The following is a 21,028-nucleotide window of genomic DNA, read 5'->3' as shown; positions in this document are numbered from 1 at the left end:
TAGCACAAAGGGAACGGGTTGCAGGAGAAACTTTTACACTGGTTTCTCAGTCTGTTTCCTAGAGCCGGTTTGAATTTCCTGCAGTTTTCACTGTAAAACCGAGTTGGAGCTAGTACCTCACCATATATATGTATGGAGTGTAGTTTGCAACTAAAAAGGAACTTTGTTTTCCCAACAGACAAGTTGTAGTATGGCTTTCACTAACAATTATCTCTCAGAAATGATCATGTGAGAGACGTTCGTTCATTTAGCACATAGTGAACGGGTTGCAGGAGAAAGTTTTAGTCTGGTTTCTCAGTGTATTTCCTAGTGCCGGTTTGAAGTTCCTGCAGTTTTCACTGTAAAAGCGAGTTGGAGCTCGTATCTCCCCATATATATGTTTGGAGTGTTGTTGGCAACTGAAAAGGAACTTTGTTTTCCCAACAAGCTAGGTGAAGTATGGCTTTCACACACACTTATCTCTCAGAACTGAGCATTTGGAGAGACATTCGTTCATCTAGCAAAAAGGGAACGGGTTGCAGGAGAAACTTTTACTCTGGTTTCTCAGTCTGTTTCCTAGTGCCGGTTTGAAGTTCCTGCAGTTTTCACTGTAAATCCGATTTGGAGCTAGTACCTCCCCTTATATATGTAAGGATTGTTGTTTGCACCTGAAAAGGAACTTTGTGTTCCCAACAAGCTAGGTGAAGGACGGCTTTCACAAACACTCATCTCTCAAAACTGAGCATGTGGAGAGATGTTCGTTCGCTAGCACAACGGGAACGGGATGCAGGAGAAACTTTTACTCTGGTTTCTCAGTCTGTTTCCTACTGCCGGTTTGAAGTTCCTGCAGTTTTCACTGTAAAACCGAGTTGGAGTTAGTACTTTCCATATATATTTAAGGAGTGTACTTTGCACCTGAAAAGGAACTTTGTGTTACCAACAAGCTAGATGAAGGACGGCTTTCACAAACAATCATCTCTCAAAACGGAGCATGTGGAGAGATGTTCGTTCACTAGAACAACGGGAACGGGATGCAGGAGAAACTTTTACTCTGGTTTCTCAGTCTGTTTTCTAGTGCCGGTTTGAATTTCTTGCAGTTTTCACTGTAAAACAGAGTTGGAGCTGGTACCTCCCCATATATATGTATGGAGTGTAGTTTGCAACTGAAAAGGAACTTTGTATTCCCAACAAGCTAGGTTAAGTATGGCTTTCACACTCACTTATCTCTCAGAACTGAGCATGTGGAGAGACGTTCGTTCATCTAGCACAACGGGAACTGGTTGCAGGAGCAACTTTTACTCTGGTTTCTCCGTGTGTTTCCTATTGCCGGTTTGAAGTTCCTGCAGGTTTCACTGTAAAACCGAGTTGGAGCTAGTACCTCCCCATATATATGTAAGGAGTGTAGTTTGTACCTGAAAACGAACTTTGTGTTCCCAACAAGCTAGGTGAAGGATGGCTTTCACACACACTCATCTCTCAGAACTGAGCATGTGGAGAGATGTTCGTTCATCTAGCACAACGGGAAAGGGATGCAGATGAAACTTTTACTCTGGGTTCACAGTCTGTTTCTTACTGCCAGTTGGAAGTTCCTGCAGTTTTCACTGTAAATAAGATTTGGAGCTAGTACCTCCCCTTATATATGTATGGATTGCAGTTTGCAACTGAAAAGGATCTTTGTGTTCCCAAAAATCTAGGTGAAGGACGGCATTCACTCACACTTATTTCTCAGAAATGAGCATGTGGAGAAAAGATCGTTCATCTAGCACAAAGGGAACGGTTTGCAGGTGAAACTTTTTCTCTGGTTTCTCAGTCTGTTTCCTAGTGCCGGTTTGAATTTCCTGCAGTTTTCACTGTAAAAGCGAGTTGGATCTCGTTCATCCCCATATATATGTTTGGAGTGTAGTTGGCACCTGAAAAGGAACTTTGTATTCCCAACAAGCTAGGTGAAGGACGGCTTTCACACACACTTATCTCTCAGAACTGAGCATGTGGATAGACATTCGTTCACCTAGCACAAATGGAACGGGTTGCAGGAGAAACTTTTACTCTGGTTTCTCAGTCTGTTTCCTAGAGCCGGTTTGAAGTTCCTGCAGTTTTCACTGTAAAACCGAGTTGGAGCTAGTACCTCACCATATATATGTATGGAGTGTATTTTGCAACTAAAATGGAACATTGTTTTCCCAACAGACAAGTTGTAGTATGGCTTTCACTAACAATTATCTCTCAGAAATGATCATGTGAGAGACGTTCGTTCATTTAGCACATAGTGAACGGGTTGCAGGAGAAACTTTTAGTCTGGTTTCTCAGTGTATTTCCTAGTGCCGGTTTGAAGTTCCTGCTGTTTTCACTGTAAAAGCGAGTTGGAGCTCGTATCTCCCCATATATATGTTTGGAGTGTTGTTGGCAACTGAAAAGGAACTTTGTTTTCCCAACAAGCTAGGTGAAGAACGGCTTTCACACACACTTATCACTCAGAACTGAGCATGTGGAGGGACATTCGTTCATCTAGCACAAAGGGAAAGGATTGCAGGAGAAACTTTTACTCTGGTTTCTCAGTCTGTTTCCTAGTGCCGGTTTGAAGTTCCTGCAGGTTTCACTGTAAAACCGAGTTGGATCTAGTACCTCCCCATATATATATCTGGAGTGTATTTTGCAACTGAAAAGGAACTTTGTATATCCAACAAGCTAGGTGAAGTATCGCTTTCACACACAAATATCTCTCAGAACTGAGCATGTGGAGAGACGTTTGTTCATCTAGCACAAAGGAAAGGGTTGCAGGAGAAACTTTTAGTCTGGTTTCTCATTCTGCATCCTAGTGCCGGTTTGAAGTTCTTGCAGTTTTCACTGTAAAACAGAGTTGGAGCTGGTATCTCCCCATATATATGTATGGAGTGTAGTTTGCAACTGAAAAGGAACTTTGTATTCCCAACAAGCTAGGTGAAGTATGGCTTTCACAGTCACTTATCTCTCAGAACTGAGCATTTGGAGAGACTTTCGTTCATCTAGCTCAAAGGGAACGGGTTGCAGGAGAAACTTTTACTCTGGTTTCTCAGTCTGTTTCCTAGTGTCGGTTTGAAGTTCCTGCAGTTTTCACTGTAAAACGGAGTTGGAGCTAGTACCTCACCATATATATTTATGGAGTGTAGTTTGCAACTGAAAAGGAACTTTGTGTTCACAGCAAGCTAGGTGAAGGATGGCTTTCACACACACTTAACTCTCAGAACTGAGCATGTGGAGAGACGTTCGTTCATCTAGCACAACGGGAACTGGTTGCAGGAGCAACTTTTACTCTGGTTTCTCCGTGTGTTTCCTATTGCCGGTTTGAAGTTCCTGCAGGTTTCACTGTAAAACTGAGTTGGAGCTAGTACCTCCCCATATATATGTAAGGAGTGTAGTTTGCACCTGAAAACGAACTTTGTGTTCCCAACAAGCTAGGTGAAGGACGGCTTTAACACACACTCATCTCTCAGAACTGAGCATGTGGAGAGATGTTCGTTCATCTAGCACAACGGGAAAGGGATGCAGGTGAAACTTTTACTCTGGGTTCACAGTCTGTTTCTTACTGCCAGTTGGAAGTTCCTGCAGTTTTCACTGTAAATAAGATTTGGAGCTAGTACCTCCCCTTATATATGTATGGATTGCAGTTTGCAACTGAAAAGGATCTTTGTGTTCCCAAAAATCTAGGTGAAGGACGGCATTTACTCACACTTATTTCTCAGAAATGAGCATGTGGAGAAAAGATCGTTCATCTAGCACAAAGGGAACGGTTTGCAGGTGAAACTTTTTCTCTGGTTTCTCAGTCTGTTTACTAGTGCCGGTTTGAAGTTCCTCCAGTTTTCACTGTAAATCCGATTTGGAGCTAGTACCTCCCCTTATATATGTAAGGATTGTAGTTTGCTCCTGAAAAGGAACTTTGTGTTCCCAACAAGCTAGGTGAAGGACGGCTTTCACAAACACTCATCTCTCAAAACTGAGCATGTGGAGAGATGTTCGTTCGCTAGCACAACGGGAACGGGATGCAGGAGAAACTTTTACTCTGGTTTCTCAGTCTGTTTCCTACTGCCGGTTTGAAGTTCCTGCAGTTTTCACTGTAAAACCGAGTTGGAGTTAGTACTTTCCATATATATTTAAGGAGTGTACTTTGCACCTGAAAAGGAACTTTGTGTTACCAACAAGCTAGATGAAGGACGGCTTTCACAAACAATCATCTCTCAAAACGGAGCATGTGGAGAGATGTTCGTTCACTAGAACAACGGGAACGGGATGCAGGAGAAACTTTTACTCTGGTTTCTCAGTCTGTTTTCTAGTGCCGGTTTGAAATTCCTGCAGTTTTCACTGTAAAACCGAGGTGGATCTAGTACTTCCCCATATATATATCTGGAGTGTATTTTGCAACTGAAAAGGAACTTTGTATTCCCAACAAGCTAGGTGAAGTATGGCTTTCACACACAAATATCTCTCAGAACTGAGCATGTGGAGAGACGTTTGTTCATTTAGCACAAAGGAACGGGTTGCAGGAGAAACTTTTACTCTGGTTTCTCATTCTGCATCCTAGTGCCGGTTTGAATTTCTTGCAGTTTTCACTGTAAAACAGAGTTGGAGCTGGTACCTCCCCATATATATGTATGGAGTGTAGTTTGCAACTGAAAAGGAACTTTGTATTCCCAACAAGCTAGGTTAAGTATGGCTTTCACACTCACTTATCTCTCAGAACTGAGCATGTGGAGAGACGTTCGTTCATCTAGCACAACGGGAACTGGTTGCAGGAGCAACTTTTACTCTGGTTTCTCCGTGTGTTTCCTATTGCCGGTTTGAAGTTCCTGCAGGTTTCACTGTAAAACCGAGTTGGAGCTAGTACCTCCCCATATATATGTAAGGAGTGTAGTTTGTACCTGAAAACGAACTTTGTGTTCCCAACAAGCTAGGTGAAGGATGGCTTTCACACACACTCATCTCTCAGAACTGAGCATGTGGAGAGATGTTCGTTCATCTAGCACAACGGGAAAGGGATGCAGATGAAACTTTTACTCTGGGTTCACAGTCTGTTTCTTACTGCCAGTTGGAAGTTCCTGCAGTTTTCACTGTAAATAAGATTTGGAGCTAGTACCTCCCCTTATATATGTATGGATTGCAGTTTGCAACTGAAAAGGATCTTTGTGTTCCCAAAAATCTAGGTGAAGGACGGCATTCACTCACACTTATTTCTCAGAAATGAGCATGTGGAGAAAAGATCGTTCATCTAGCACAAAGGGAACGGTTTGCAGGTGAAACTTTTTCTCTGGTTTCTCAGTCTGTTTCCTAGTGCCGGTTTGAATTTCCTGCAGTTTTCACTGTAAAAGCGAGTTGGATCTCGTTCATCCCCATATATATGTTTGGAGTGTAGTTGGCACCTGAAAAGGAACTTTGTATTCCCAACAAGCTAGGTGAAGGACGGCTTTCACACACACTTATCTCTCAGAACTGAGCATGTGGATAGACATTCGTTCACCTAGCACAAATGGAACGGGTTGCAGGAGAAACTTTTACTCTGGTTTCTCAGTCTGTTTCCTAGAGCCGGTTTGAAGTTCCTGCAGTTTTCACTGTAAAACCGAGTTGGAGCTAGTACCTCACCATATATATGTATGGAGTGTATTTTGCAACTAAAATGGAACATTGTTTTCCCAACAGACAAGTTGTAGTATGGCTTTCACTAACAATTATCTCTCAGAAATGATCATGTGAGAGACGTTCGTTCATTTAGCACATAGTGAACGGGTTGCAGGAGAAACTTTTAGTCTGGTTTCTCAGTGTATTTCCTAGTGCCGGTTTGAAGTTCCTGCTGTTTTCACTGTAAAAGCGAGTTGGAGCTCGTATCTCCCCATATATATGTTTGGAGTGTTGTTGGCAACTGAAAAGGAACTTTGTTTTCCCAACAAGCTAGGTGAAGAACGGCTTTCACACACACTTATCACTCAGAACTGAGCATGTGGAGGGACATTCGTTCATCTAGCACAAAGGGAAAGGATTGCAGGAGAAACTTTTACTCTGGTTTCTCAGTCTGTTTCCTAGTGCCGGTTTGAAGTTCCTGCAGGTTTCAGTGTAAAACCGAGTTGGATCTAGTACCTCCCCATATATATATCTGGAGTGTATTTTGCAACTGAAAAGGAACTTTGTATATCCAACAAGCTAGGTGAAGTATCGCTTTCACACACAAATATCTCTCAGAACTGAGCATGTGGAGAGACGTTTGTTCATCTAGCACAAAGGAAAGGGTTGCAGGAGAAACTTTTAGTCTGGTTTCTCATTCTGCATCCTAGTGCCGGTTTGAAGTTCTTGCAGTTTTCACTGTAAAACAGAGTTGGAGCTGGTATCTCCCCATATATATGTATGGAGTGTAGTTTGCAACTGAAAAGGAACTTTGTATTCCCAACAAGCTAGGTGAAGTATGGCTTTCACAGTCACTTATCTCTCAGAACTGAGCATTTGGAGAGACTTTCGTTCATCTAGCTCAAAGGGAACGGGTTGCAGGAGAAACTTTTACTCTGGTTTCTCAGTCTGTTTCCTAGTGTCGGTTTGAAGTTCCTGCAGTTTTCACTGTAAAACGGAGTTGGAGCTAGTACCTCACCATATATATTTATGGAGTGTAGTTTGCAACTGAAAAGGAACTTTGTGTTCACAGCAAGCTAGGTGAAGGATGGCTTTCACACACACTTAACTCTCAGAACTGAGCATGTGGAGAGACGTTCGTTCATCTAGCACAACGGGAACTGGTTGCAGGAGCAACTTTTACTCTGGTTTCTCCGTGTGTTTCCTATTGCCGGTTTGAAGTTCCTGCAGGTTTCACTGTAAAACTGAGTTGGAGCTAGTACCTCCCCATATATATGTAAGGAGTGTAGTTTGCACCTGAAAACGAACTTTGTGTTCCCAACAAGCTAGGTGAAGGACGGCTTTAACACACACTCATCTCTCAGAACTGAGCATGTGGAGAGATGTTCGTTCATCTAGCACAACGGGAAAGGGATGCAGGTGAAACTTTTACTCTGGGTTCACAGTCTGTTTCTTACTGCCAGTTGGAAGTTCCTGCAGTTTTCACTGTAAATAAGATTTGGAGCTAGTACCTCCCCTTATATATGTATGGATTGCAGTTTGCAACTGAAAAGGATCTTTGTGTTCCCAAAAATCTAGGTGAAGGACGGCATTGACTCACACTTATTTCTCAGAAATGAGCATGTGGAGAAAAGATCGTTCATCTAGCACAAAGGGAACGGTTTGCAGGTGAAACTTTTTCTCTGGTTTCTCAGTCTGTTTACTAGTGCCGGTTTGAAGTTCCTCCAGTTTTCACTGTAAATCCGATTTGGAGCTAGTACCTCCCCTTATATATTTAAGGATTGTAGTTTGCTCCTGAAAAGGAACTTTGTGTTCCCAACAAGCTAGGTGAAGGACGGCTTTCACAAACACTCATCTCTCAAAACTGAGCATGTGGAGAGATGTTCGTTCGCTAGCACAATGGGAACGGGATGCAGGAGAAACTTTTACTCTGGTTTCTCAGTCTGTTTCCTACTGCCGGTTTGAAGTTCCTGCAGTTTTCACTGTAAAACCGAGTTGGAGTTAGTACTTTCCATATATATTTAAGGAGTGTACTTTGCACCTGAAAAGGAACTTTGTGTTACCAACAAGCTAGATGAAGGACGGCTTTCACAAACACTCATCTCTCAAAACGGAGCATGTGGAGAGATGTTCGTTCACTAGCACAACGGGAACGGGATGCAGGAGAAACTTTTACTCTGGTTTCTCAGTCTGTTTCCTAGTGCCGGTTTGAAATTCCAGCAGTTTTCACTGTAAAACCGAGTTGGATCTAGTACCTCCCCATATATATATCTGGAGTGTATTTTGCAACTGAAAAGGAACTTTGTATTCCCAACAAGCTAGGTGAAGTATGGCTTTCACACACAATTATCTCTCAGAACTGAGCATGTGGAGAGACGTTCGTTCATCTAGCACAACGGGAACTGGTTGCAGGAGCAACTTTTACTCTGGTTTCTCCGTGTGTTTCCTATTGCCGGTTTGAAGTTCCTGCAGGTTTCACTGTAAAACCGAGTTGGAGCTAGTACCTCCCCATATATATGTAAGGAGTGTAGTTTGCACCTGAAAACGAACTTTGTGTTCCCAACAAGATAGGTGAAGGACGGCTTTAACACACACTCATCTCTCAGAATTCAGCATGTGGAGAAATGTTCGTTCATCTAGCACAACGGGAAAGGGATGCAGATGAAACTTTTACTCTGTGTTCACAGTCTGTTTCTTACTGCCAGTTGTAAGTTCCTGCAGTTTTCACTGTAAATAAGATTTGGGGCTAGTACCTCCCCTTATATATGTATGGATTGCAGTTTGCAACTGAAAAGGATCTTTGTGTTCCCAAAAATCTAGGTGAAGAACGGCATTCACTCACACTTATTTCTCAGAAATGAGCATGTGGAGAGAAGATCGTTCATCTAGCACAAAGGGAACGGTTTGCAGGTGAAACTTTTACTCTGGTTTCTCAGTCTGTTTCCTAGTGCCGGTTTGAATTTCCTGCAGTTTTCACTGTAAAACCGAGTTGGAGCTCGTACCTCACCATATATATGTATGGAGTGTAGTTTGCAACTAAAAAGGAACTTTGTTTTCCCAACAGACAAGTTGTAGTATGGCATTCACTAACAATTATCTCTCAGAAATGAGCATGTGAGAGACGTACGTTCATGTAGCACATAGTGAACGGGTTGCAGGAGAAACTTTTAGTCTGGTTTCTCAGTGTATTTCCTAGAGCCGGTTTGAAGTTCCTGCAGTTTTCACTGTAAAAGCGAGTTGGAGCTCGTATCTCCCCATATATATGTTTGGAGTGTTGTTGGCAACTGAAAAGGGACTTTGTTTTCCCAACAAGCTAGGTGAAGAACGGCTTTCACACTCACTTATCTCTCAGAACTGAGCATGTAGAGAGACATTCGATCATCTAGCACTAAGGGAACGGATTGCAGGAGAAACTTTTACTCTGGTTTCTCAGTCTGTTTCCTACTGCCGGATTGAAGTTCCTGCAGGTTTCACTGTAAACCGAGTTGGAGCTAGTACCTCCCCATATTTATCTAAGATTGTAGTTTGCAACTGAAATGGAACTTTGTTTTCCCAACAAGCTAGGTGGAAGTAGGCTTTCACACACACTTATCTCTCAGAACTGAGCATGTGGAGAGACGTTCGTTCATCTAGCACAAAGGGAACGGGTTGCAGGTGAAACTATTACTCTGGTTTCTCAGTGTGTTTCCTAGTGCCAGTTTGAATTTCCTGCAGTTTTCTCTGTAAAACCGAGTTGGAGCAAGTACCTCCCCATATATATGTATGGAGTGTAGTTTGCAACTGAAAAGGAACTTTGTGTTCACAGCAAGCTAGGTGAAGGATGGCTTTCACACACACTTAACTCTCAGAACTGAGCATGTGGAGAGACGTTCGTTCATCTAGCAAAACGGGAACGGGTTGCAGGAGCAACTTTTACTCTGGTTTCTCAGTGTGTTTCCATTTTCCTGGTTTCATGTTCCTGCAGTTTTCACTGTAAAACCGAGTTGGAGATAGTACCTCCCCATATATATGTAAGGAGTGTAGTTTGCACCTGAAAACGAACTTTGTGTTCCCAACAAGCTAGGTGAAGGACGGCTTTCACACACAATTATCTCTGAAAACTGAGCATGTGGACAGATGTTCATTCATCTAGCAGAACGGGAAAGGGATGCAGGTGAAACTTTTACTCTGGGTTCACAGTCTGTTTCTTACTGCCGGTTTGAAGTTCCTGCAGTTTTCACTGTAAATAAGATTTGGAGCTAGTACCTCCCCTTATATATATATGGATTGCAGTCTGCAACTGAAAAGGAACTTTGTGTTCCCAAAAATCTAGGTGAAGGACGGCATTCACACACACTTATTTCTCAGAAATGAGCATGTGGAGAGAAGATCGTTCATCTAGCACAAAGGGAACGGTTTGCAGGTGAAATTTTACTCTGGTTTCTCAGTCTGTTTCCTAGTGCTGGTTTGAATTTCCTGCAGTTTTCACTGTAAAACCGATTTGGTGCTATTACCTCACCATATATATGTATGGATTGTAGTTTGCAACTAAAAAGGAACTTTGTATTCCCAACAGGCAAGGTGTAGTATGGCTTTTACTCACACTTATCTCTCAGAACTGAGCATTTGGGAGACGTTCGTTCTTGTAGCAGATAGTGAACGTTTTGCAGGAGAAACTTTTTCTCTGGTTTCTCAGTGTATTTCCTAGTGCCGGTTTGAAGTTCCTGCACTTTTCACTGTAAAAGCGAGTTGGAGCTCGTACCTCCCCATATATATGTTTGGAGTGTAGTTGGCAACTGAAAAGGAAATTTGTTTTCCCAACAAGCTAGGTGAAGAACGGCTTCCACAAACACTCATCTCTCAAAACTGAGCATGTGGAGTGATATTCGTTCGCTAGCACAACGGGAACGGGATGCAGGAGAAACTTTTACTCTGGTTTCTCAGTCTGCTTCTTACTGCCAGTTTGAAGTTCCTGCAGTTTTCACTGTAAAACCGTGTTGGAGCTAGTACCACACCATATATATGTATGGAGTGTAGTTTGCAACTGAAAAGGAACTTTGTGTTCACAACAAGCTAGGTGAAGGATGGCTTTCACACACACTTATCTCTCAGAACTTAGCATGTGGAGAGACGTTCGTTCATCTAGCACAACGGGAAAGTTTTGCAGGAGAAACTTTTACTCTGGTTTCTCAGTCTGTTTCCTAGTGCCGGTTTGAAGTGCCTGCAGTTTTCACTGTAAAACCGAGTTGGAGCTACTACTTCCCCATATATATATCTGGACTGTAGTTTGCAACTGAAAAGGAACTTTGTATTCCCAACAAGCTTGGTGTGTATGGTTTCACACACATTTATCTCTCAGAACTTAGCATGTGGAGAGACTTTTGTTCACCTAGCACAAATGGAATCGGTTTCAGGAGAAACTTTTACTCTGGTTTCTCAGTCTGTTTCCTAGTGCCAGTTTGAAGTTCCTGCAGTTTTCACTGTAAATCCGATTTGGAGCTAGTACCTCCCCTTATATATGTATGGAGTGCAGTTTGCAACTGAAAAGGAACTTTGTGTTCCCAACTATCTAGGGGAAGGACGGCTTTCACTCACACTTATCTCTCAGAACTGAGCATGTGGAAGACGTTCGTTCATGTAGCACATAGTGAACGGGTTGCAGGAGAAACTTTTACTATTGTTTCTCAGTGTATTTTCTAGTGCTGAATTGATGTTCCTGCAGCTTACACTGTAAAAGCGTGTTGGAACTCGTACCTCCCCATATATATATTTGGAGTGTAGTTGGCAACTGAAAAGGAACTTTGTGTTCCCAACAAGCTAGTTGAAGGACGGCTTTCACACACACTTATCTCTCAGAACTGAGCATGTGGAGAGACGTTCATTCATCTAGCACAACGGGAAGTTTTGCAGGAGCAACTTTTACTCTGGTTTCTCAGTCTGTTTCCTTGTGCCGGTTTGAAGTGCCTGCAGTTTTCACTGTAAAACCGAGTTGGAGCTAGTACTTTCCATATATATTTAAGGAGTGTAGTTTGCACCTGAAAAGGAACTTTGTGTTACCAACAAGCTAGTTGAAGGACGGCTTTCACAAACACTCATCTCTCAAAACGGAGCATGTGGAGAGATGTTCGTTCGCTAGCACAACGGGAACGGGATGCAGGAGAAACTTTTACTCTGGTTTCTCAGTCTGTTTCCTAGTGCCGGTTTGAAATTCCTGCAGGTTTCACTGTAAAACCGAGTTGGATCTAGTACCTCCCCATATATATATCTGGAGTGTATTTTGCAACTGAAAAGGAACTTTGTATTCCCAACAAGCTAGGTGAATTATGGCTTTCACACACAATTATCTCTCAGAACTGAGCATGTGGAGAGACGTTTGTTCATCTAGCACAAAGGAACGGGTTGCAGGAGAAACTTTTACTCTGGTTTCTCATTCTGCATCCTAGTGCCGGTTTGAATTTCCTGCAGTTTTCACTGTAAAACAGAGTTGGAGCTAGTAACTCCCCATATATATGTATGGAGTGTAGTTTGCAACTGAAAACTAACTTTGTATTCCCAACAAGCTAGGTGAAGTATGGCTTTCACACACACTTATCTCTCAGAACTGAGCATTTGGAGAGATATTCGTTCATCTAGCACAAAGGGAACGGGTTGCAGGAGAAACTTTTACTCTGGTTTCTCAGTCTGTTTCCTAGTGCCGGTTTGAGTTTCCTGCAGTTTTAACTGTAAAACCCATTTGGAGCTAGTACCTCCCCTTATATATGAATGGAGTGCAGTTTGCAACTGAAAAGGAACTTTGTGTTCCCAACAATCTAGGTGAAGGACGGCTTTCACACACACTTATCTCTCAGAACTGAGCATGTGGAGAGAATTTCGTTCATCTAGCACAAAGGGAAGGGGTTGCAGGTGAAACTTTTACTCTGGTTTCTCAGTCTGTTTCCTAGTGTCGGTTTGATTTTCCTGCAGTTTTCACTGTAAAACCGAGTTGGAGCTAGTACCTCACCATATATATGTATGGAGTGTAGTTTGCAACTAAAATGGAACTTTGTATTCCAAACAGGCAAGTCGTAGTATGGCTTTCACTCACACTTATCCCTCAGAACTGAGCATGTGGGAGACGTTCGTTCATGTAGCACATAGTGAACGGGTTGCAGGAGAAACTTTTACTCTGGTTTCTCAGTGTATTTTCTATGGCCGATTTGAAGTTCCTGCAGCTTTCCCTGTAAAAGCGAGTTGGATCTCGTACCACCCCATATATATGTTTGGAGTGTAGTTGACAACTGAAAAGGAACTTTGTGTTCCCAACAATCTAGGTGAAGGACGGCTTTCACACGCACTTATCTCTCAGAACTCAGCATGTGGATAGACATTCGTTCATCTAGCACAAAGGGAACGGGTTGCAGGAGAAACTTTTACTCTGGTTTCTCAGTCTGTTTCCTAGTGCCGGTTTGAAGTTCCTGCAGTTTTCACTATAAAACCGAGTTGGAGCTAGTACTTCCCATATATATTTAAGGAGTGTAGTTTGCACCTGAAAAGGAACATTGTGTTACCAACAAGCTAGCTGAAGGACGTCTTTCACAAACACTCATCTCTCAAAACGGAGCATGTGGAGGGATGTTCGTTCACTAGCACAACGGAAACGGGAAGCAGGAGAAACTTTACTCTGGTTTCTCAGTCTGTTTTAATGCCAGTTTGAATTTCCTGCAGTTTTCACTGTAAATACGATTTGGAGCTAGTACCTCCCTTTATATATGTATGGATTGCAGTTTGCAACTAAAAAGGAACTTTGGGCTCCCAAAAATCTAGGTGAAGGACTGCATTCACACACACTTATTTCTCAGAAATGAGCATGTGGAGAGAAGTTCGTTCATCTAGCACAAAGGGAATGGTTTGCAGGTGAAACTTTACTCTGGTTTCTCAGTCTGTTTCCTAGTGCCGGTTTGAATTTCCTGCAGTTTTCACTGTAAAACCGAGTTGGTGATAGTACCTCACCATATATATGTATGGATTGTAGTTTGCAACTAAAAAGGAACTTTGTATTCCCAACAGGCAAGGTGTAGTATGGCTTTTACTCACACTTATCTCTCAGAACTGAGCATGTGGGAGACGTTCGTTCATGTAGCAGATAGTGAAACTTTTGCAGGAGAAACTTTTACTCTGTATTCTCAGTCTGTTTCATAGTGCCGATTTGAAGTTCCTGCAGGTTTCACTGTAGAACTAGTTGGAGCTAGTACCTCCCCATATATATGTAAGGAGTGTAGTTTGCAACTGAAAAGGAACTTTGTATTCCCAACAAGCTAGGTGAAGTATGGCTTTCACACACACTTATCTCTCAGAACTGAGCATGTGGAGAGACTTTTGTTCACCTAGCACAAAGGGAACGGGTAGCAGGAGAAACTTTTACTCTGGTTTCTCAGTCTGTTTCCTAGTGCCGGTTTGAAATTCCTGCAGTTTTCACTGTAAATCCGATTTGGAGCTAGTACCTCCCCTTATATATTTATGGAGTGCAGTTTGCAACTGAAAAGGAACTTTGTGTTCCCAACAATCTAGGTGAAGTACGGCTTTCTCACACAATTAACTCTCAGAACTGAGCATGTGGAGAGACGTTCGTTCATCTAGCAAAAAGGGAACGGGTTGCAGGTGAATCTTTTACTCTGGTTTCTCAGTCTGTTTCCTAGTGTCGGTTTGAAGTTCCTGCAGTTTTCACTGTAAAACCGAGTTGGAGCTAGTACCTCACCATATATATGAATGGACTGTAGATTGCAACTAAAAAGTATCTTTGTATTCCCAACAGGCAAGGTGTAGTATGGCTTTCACTCACACTTATCTCTCAGAACTGAGCATGTGGGTGACGTTCGTTCATGTAGCACATAGTGAACGGGCTGCTGGAGAAACTTTTACTCTGGTTTCTCAGTGTATTTTCTAGTGCATATTTGAAGTTCCTTCAGCTTTCACTGTAAAAGCGTGTTGGATCTCGTACCTCCCCATATATATGTTTGGAATGTAGTTGGCAACTGAAAAGGAAATTTCTATTCCCAACAAGCTAGGTGAAGGACGGCTTTCACACACACTTATCTCTCAGAACTGAGAATGTGGATATACATTCGTTCATCTAGCACAAAGGGAACGTGTTGCAGGACAAACTTTTACTCTGGTTTCTCAGTCTGTTTCCTAGTGCAGGTTTGAAGTTCCTGCAGTTTTCACTATAAAACAGAGTTAGAGCTAGTACTTCCCCATATATATTAAAGGAGTGTAGTTTGCACCCGGAAAGGAACTTTGTGTTCACAACAAGCTAGGTGAAGGACGGCTTTCACAAGCATTCATCTCTCAAAACTGAGCATGTGGAGAGATGTTCGTTCACTAGCACAACGGTAACGGGATGCAGGAGAAACTTTTACTCTGGTTTCTCAGTCTGTTTCTTACTGCCAGTTTGAAGTTCCTGCAGTTTTAACTGTGAAACCGAGTTGGAGCTAGTACCTCCCCATATATATGTATGGAGTGTAGTTTGCAACTGAAAAGGAACTTTGTGTTCACAACAAGCTAGGTGAAGGACGGCATTCACACACACTTATCTCTCAGAACTGAGCATGTGGAGAGTCGCTCGTTCATCTAGCACAACGGGAAATGTTTTCAGGAGAAACTTTTACTCTGGTTTCTCAGTCTGTTTCCTAGTGCCGGTTTGAATTTCCTGCAGTTTTCACTGTAAAACCGATTTGGTGCTATTATCTCACCATATATATGTATGGATTGTAGTTTGCAACTATAAAGGAACTTTGTATTCCCAACAGGCAAGGTGTAGTATGGCTTTTACTCACACTTATCTCTCAGAACTGAGCATTTGGGAGACGTTCGTTCTTGTAGCAGATAGTGAACGTTTTGCAGGAGAAACTTTTTCTCTGGTTTCTCAGTGTATTTCCTAGTGCCGGTTTGAAGTTCCTGCACTTTTCACTGTAAAAGCGAGTTGGAGCTCGTACCTCCCCATATATATGTTTGGAGTGTAGTTGGCAACTGAAAAGGAAATTTGTTTTCCCAACAAGCTAGGTGAAGAACGGCTTCCACAAACACTCATCTCTCAAAACTGAGCATGTGGAGTGATATTCGTTCGCTAGCACAACGGGAACGGGATGCAGGAGAAACTTTTACTCTGGTTTCTCAGTCTGCTTCTTACTGCCAGTTTGAAGTTCCTGCAGTTTTCACTGTAAAACCGTGTTGGAGCTAGTACCACACCATATATATGTATGGAGTGTAGTTTGCAACTGAAAAGGAACTTTGTGTTCACAACAAGCTAGGTGAAGGATGGTTTTCACACACACTTATCTCTCAGAACTTAGCATGTGGAGAGACGTTCGTTCATCTAGCACAACGGGAAAGTTTTGCAGGAGAAACTTTTACTCTGGTTTCTCAGTCTGTTTCCTAGTGCCGGTTTGAAGTGCCTGCAGTTTTCACTGTAAAACCGAGTTGGAGCTACTACTTCCCCATATATATATCTGGACTGTAGTTTGCAACTGAAAAGGAACTTTGTATTCTCAACAAGCTAGGTGAAGTATGGCTTTCACACACAATTATCTCTCAGAACTGAGCATGTGGAGAGACGTTTGTTCATCTAGCACAAAGGAACGGGTTGCAGGAGAAACTTTTACTCTGGTTTCTCATTCTGCATCCTAGTGCCGGTTTGAATTTCTTGCAGTTTTCACTGTAAAACAGAGTTGGAGCTGGTACCTCCCCATATATATGTATGGAGTGTAGTTTGCAACTGAAAAGGAACTTTGTATTCCCAACAAGCTAGGTGAAGTATGGCTTTCACACTCACTTATCTCTCAGAACTGAGCATTTGGAGAGAATTTCGTTCATCTAGCTCAAAGGGAACGGGTTGCAGGAGAAACTTTTACTCTGGTTTCTCAGTCTGTTTCCTAGTGCCGGTTTGAAGTTCCTGCAATTTTCACTGTAAATCCGATTTGGAACTATTACCTCCCCTTATATATGTATGGATTTCAGTTTGCAACTAAGAAGGAACTTTGTGTTCCCAACTATCTAGGTGAAGGACGGCTTTCACACACAATTATCTCTCAGAATTGAGCATGTGGAGAGAAGTTCGTTCATCTAGCACAAAGGGAACGGATTTCAGGTGAAACTATAACTCTGATTTCTCAGTGTGTTTCCTAGTGTCGGTTTGAATTTCCTGCAGTTTTCACTGTAAAACGGAGTTGGAGCTAGTACCTCACCATATATATGTATGGAGTGTAGTCTGCAACTGAAAAGGAACTTTGTGTTCACAGCAAGCTAGGTGAAGTATGGCTTTCACACACACTTAACTCTCAGAACTGAGCATGTGGAGAGACGTTCGTTCATCTAGCACAACGGGAACTGGTTGCAGGAGCAACTTTTACTCTGGTTTCTCCGTGTGTTTCCTATTGCCGGTTTGAAGTTCCTGCAGGTTTCACTGTAAAACCGAGTTGGAGCTAGTACCTCCCCATATATATGTAAGGAGTGTAGTTTGCACCTGAAAACGAACTTTGTGTTCCCAACAAGCTAGGTGAAGGACGGCTTTCACACACACTCATCTCTCAGAACTGAGCATGTGGAGAGATGTTCGTTCATCTAGCACAACGGGAAAGGGATGCAGATGAAACTTTTACTCTGGGTTCACAGTCTGTTTCTTACTGCCAGTTGGAAGTTCCTGCAGTTTTCACTGTAAATAAGTTTTGGAGCTAGTACCTCCCCTTATATATGTATGGATTGCAGTTTGCAACTGAAAAGGATATTTGTGTTCCCAAAAATCTAGGTGAAGGACGGCATTCACTCACACTTATTTCTCAGAAATGAGCATGTGGAGAAAAGATCGTTCATCTAGCACAAAGGGAACGGTTTGCAGGTGAAACTTTTTCTCTGGTTTCTCAGTGTGTTTCCTAGTGCAGGTTTGAATTTCCTGCAGTTTTCATTGTAAAAGCGAGTTGGATCTCGTTCCTCCCCATAAATATGTTTGGAGTGTAGTTGGCACCTGAAAAGGAACTTTGTATTCCCAACAAGCTAGGTGAAGGACGGCTTTCACACACACTTATCTCTCAGAACTGAGCATGTGGATAGGCATTCGTTCATCTAGCACAAAGGGAACGGGTTGCAGGAGAAACTTTTACACTGGTTTCTCAGTCTGTTTCCTAGAGCCGGTTTGAATTTCCTGCAGTTTTCACTGTAAAACCGAGTTGGAGCTAGTACCTCACCATATATATGTATGGAGTGTAGTTTGCAACTAAAAAGGAACTTTGTTTTCCCAACAGACAAGTTGTAGTATGGCTTTCACTAACAATTATCTCTCAGAAATGATCATGTGAGAGACGTTCGTTCATTTAGCACATAGTGAACGGGTTGCAGGAGAAAGTTTTAGTCTGGTTTCTCAGTGTATTTCCTAGTGCCGGTTTGAAGTTCCTGCAGTTTTCACAGTAAAAGCGAGTTGGAGCTCGTATCTCCCCATATATATGTTTGGAGTGTTGTTGGCAACTGAAAAGGAACTTAGTTTTCCCAACAAGCTAGGTGAAGAACGGCTTTCACACACACTTATCTCTGAGAACTGAGCATGTGGAGAGACATTCGTTCATCTAGCACAAAGGGAACGGTTTGCAGGTGAAACTTTTACTCTTGTTTCTCAGTCTGTATTATGGGGCCGGTTTGAAGTTCCTGCAGTTTTCACTGTAAAACAGAGTTGGAGCTAGTACCTCCCCATATATACGTATGGAGTGTAGTTTGCAACTAAAAGCTAACTTTGTATTCCCAACAAGCTAGGTGAAGTATGGTTTTCACACACACTTATCTCTCAGAACTTAGCATGTGGAGAGACGTTCGTTCATCTAGCACAACGGGAAAGTTTTGCAGGAGAAACTTTTACTCTGGTTTCTCAGTCTGTTTCCTAGTGCCGGTTTGAAGTGCCTGCAGTTTTCACTGTAAAACCGAGTTGGAGCTACTACTTCCCCATATATATATCTGGACTGTAGTTTGCAACTGAAAAGGAACTTTGTATTCTCAACAAGCTAGGTGAAGTATGGCTTTCACACACAATTATCTCTCAGAACTGAGCATGTGGAGAGACGTTTGTTCATCTAGCACAAAGGAACGGGTTGCAGGAGAAACTTTTACTCTGGTTTCTCATTCTGCATCCTAGTGCCGGTTTGAATTTCTTGCAGTTTTCACTGTAAAACAGAGTTGGAGCTGGTACCTCCCCATATATATGTATGGAGTGTAGTTTGCAACTGAAAAGGAACTTTGTATTCCCAACAAGCTAGGTGAAGTATGGCTTTCACACTCACTTATCTCTCAGAACTGAGCATTTGGAGAGAATTTCGTTCATCTAGCTCAAAGGGAACGGGTTGCAGGAGAAACTTTTACTCTGGTTTCTCAGTCTGTTTCCTAGTGCCGGTTTGAAGTTCCTGCAATTTTCACTGTAAATCCGATTTGGAACTATTACCTCCCCTTATATATGTATGGATTTCAGTTTGCAACTAAGAAGGAACTTTGTGTTCCCAACTATCTAGGTGAAGGACGGCTTTCACACACAATTATCTCTCAGAATTGAGCATGTGGAGAGAAGTTCGTTCATCTAGCACAAAGGGAACGGATTTCAGGTGAAACTATAACTCTGATTTCTCAGTGTGTTTCCTAGTGTCGGTTTGAATTTCCTGCAGTTTTCACTGTAAAACGGAGTTGGAGCTAGTACCTCACCATATATATGTATGGAGTGTAGTCTGCAACTGAAAAGGAACTTTGTGTTCACAGCAAGCTAGGTGAAGTATGGCTTTCACACACACTTAACTCTCAGAACTGAGCATGTGGAGAGACGTTCGTTCATCTAGCACAACGGGAACTGGTTGCAGGAGCAACTTTTACTCTGGTTTCTCCGTGTGTTTCCTATTGCCGGTTTGAAGTTCCTGCAGGTTTCACTGTAAAACCGAGTTGGAGCTAGTACCTCCCCATATATATGTAAGGAGTGTAGTTTGCACCTGAAAACGAACTTTGTGTTCCCAACAAGCTAGGTGAAGGACGGCTTTCACACACACTCATCTCTCAGAACTGAGCATGTGGAGAGATGTTCGTTCATCTAGCACAACGGGAAAGGGATGCAGATGAAACTTTTACTCTGGGTTCACAGTCTGTTTCTTACTGCCAGTTGGAAGTTCCTGCAGTTTTCACTGTAAATAAGTTTTGGAGCTAGTACCTCCCCTTATATATGTATGGATTGCAGTTTGCAACTGAAAAGGATATTTGTGTTCCCAAAAATCTAGGTGAAGGACGGCATTCACTCACACTTATTTCTCAGAAATGAGCATGTGGAGAAAAGATCGTTCATCTAGCACAAAGGGAACGGTTTGCAGGTGAAACTTTTTCTCTGGTTTCTCAGTGTGTTTCCTAGTGCAGGTTTGAATTTCCTGCAGTTTTCATTGTAAAAGCGAGTTGGATCTCGTTCCTCCCCATAAATATGTTTGGAGTGTAGTTGGCACCTGAAAAGGAACTTTGTATTCCCAACAAGCTAGGTGAAGGACGGCTTTCACACACACTTATCTCTCAGAACTGAGCATGTGGATAGGCATTCGTTCATCTAGCACAAAGGGAACGGGTTGCAGGAGAAACTTTTACACTGGTTTCTCAGTCTGTTTCCTAGAGCCGGTTTGAATTTCCTGCAGTTTTCACTGTAAAACCGAGTTGGAGCTAGTACCTCACCATATATATGTATGGAGTGTAGTTTGCAACTAAAAAGGAACTTTGTTTTCCCAACAGACAAGTTGTAGTATGGCTTTCACTAACAATTATCTCTCAGAAATGATCATGTGAGAGACGTTCGTTCATTTAGCACATAGTGAACGGGTTGCAGGAGAAAGTTTTAGTCTGGTTTCTCAGTGTATTTCCTAGTGCCGGTTTGAAGTTCCTGCAGTTTTCACAGTAAAAGCGAGTTGGAGCTCGTATCTCCCCATATATATGTTTGGAGTGTTGTTGGCAACTGAAAAGGAACTTAGTTTTCCCAACAAGCTAGGTGAAGAACGGCTTTCACACACACTTATCTCTGAGAACTGAGCATGTGGAGAGACATTCGTTCATCTAGCACAAAGGGAACGGTTTGCAGGTGAAACTTTTACTCTTGTTTCTCAGTCTGTATTATGGGGCCGGTTTGAAGTTCCTGCAGTTTTCACTGTAAAACAGAGTTGGAGCTAGTACCTCCCCATATATACGTATGGAGTGTAGTTTGCAACTAAAAGCTAACTTTGTATTCCCAACAAGCTAGGTGAAGTATGGCTTTCACACACACTTATCTCTCAGAACTGAGCATTTGGAGAGACATTCGTTCATCTAGCAAAAAGGGAACGGGTTGCAAGAGAAACTTTTACTCTGGTTTCACAGTCTGTTTCCTAGTGCCGGTTTGAAGTTCCTGCAGTTTTCACTGTAAATCCGATTTGGAGCTAGTACCTCCCCTTATATATGTAAGGATTGTAGTTTGCACCTGAAA

Source organism: Camelus dromedarius, chromosome 8 (assembly GCF_036321535.1).
Source record: "Camelus dromedarius isolate mCamDro1 chromosome 8, mCamDro1.pat, whole genome shotgun sequence".
Lineage (NCBI taxonomy): Eukaryota > Metazoa > Chordata > Mammalia > Artiodactyla > Camelidae > Camelus > Camelus dromedarius.
Note: the sequence above shows the minus strand (reverse complement) of the source record.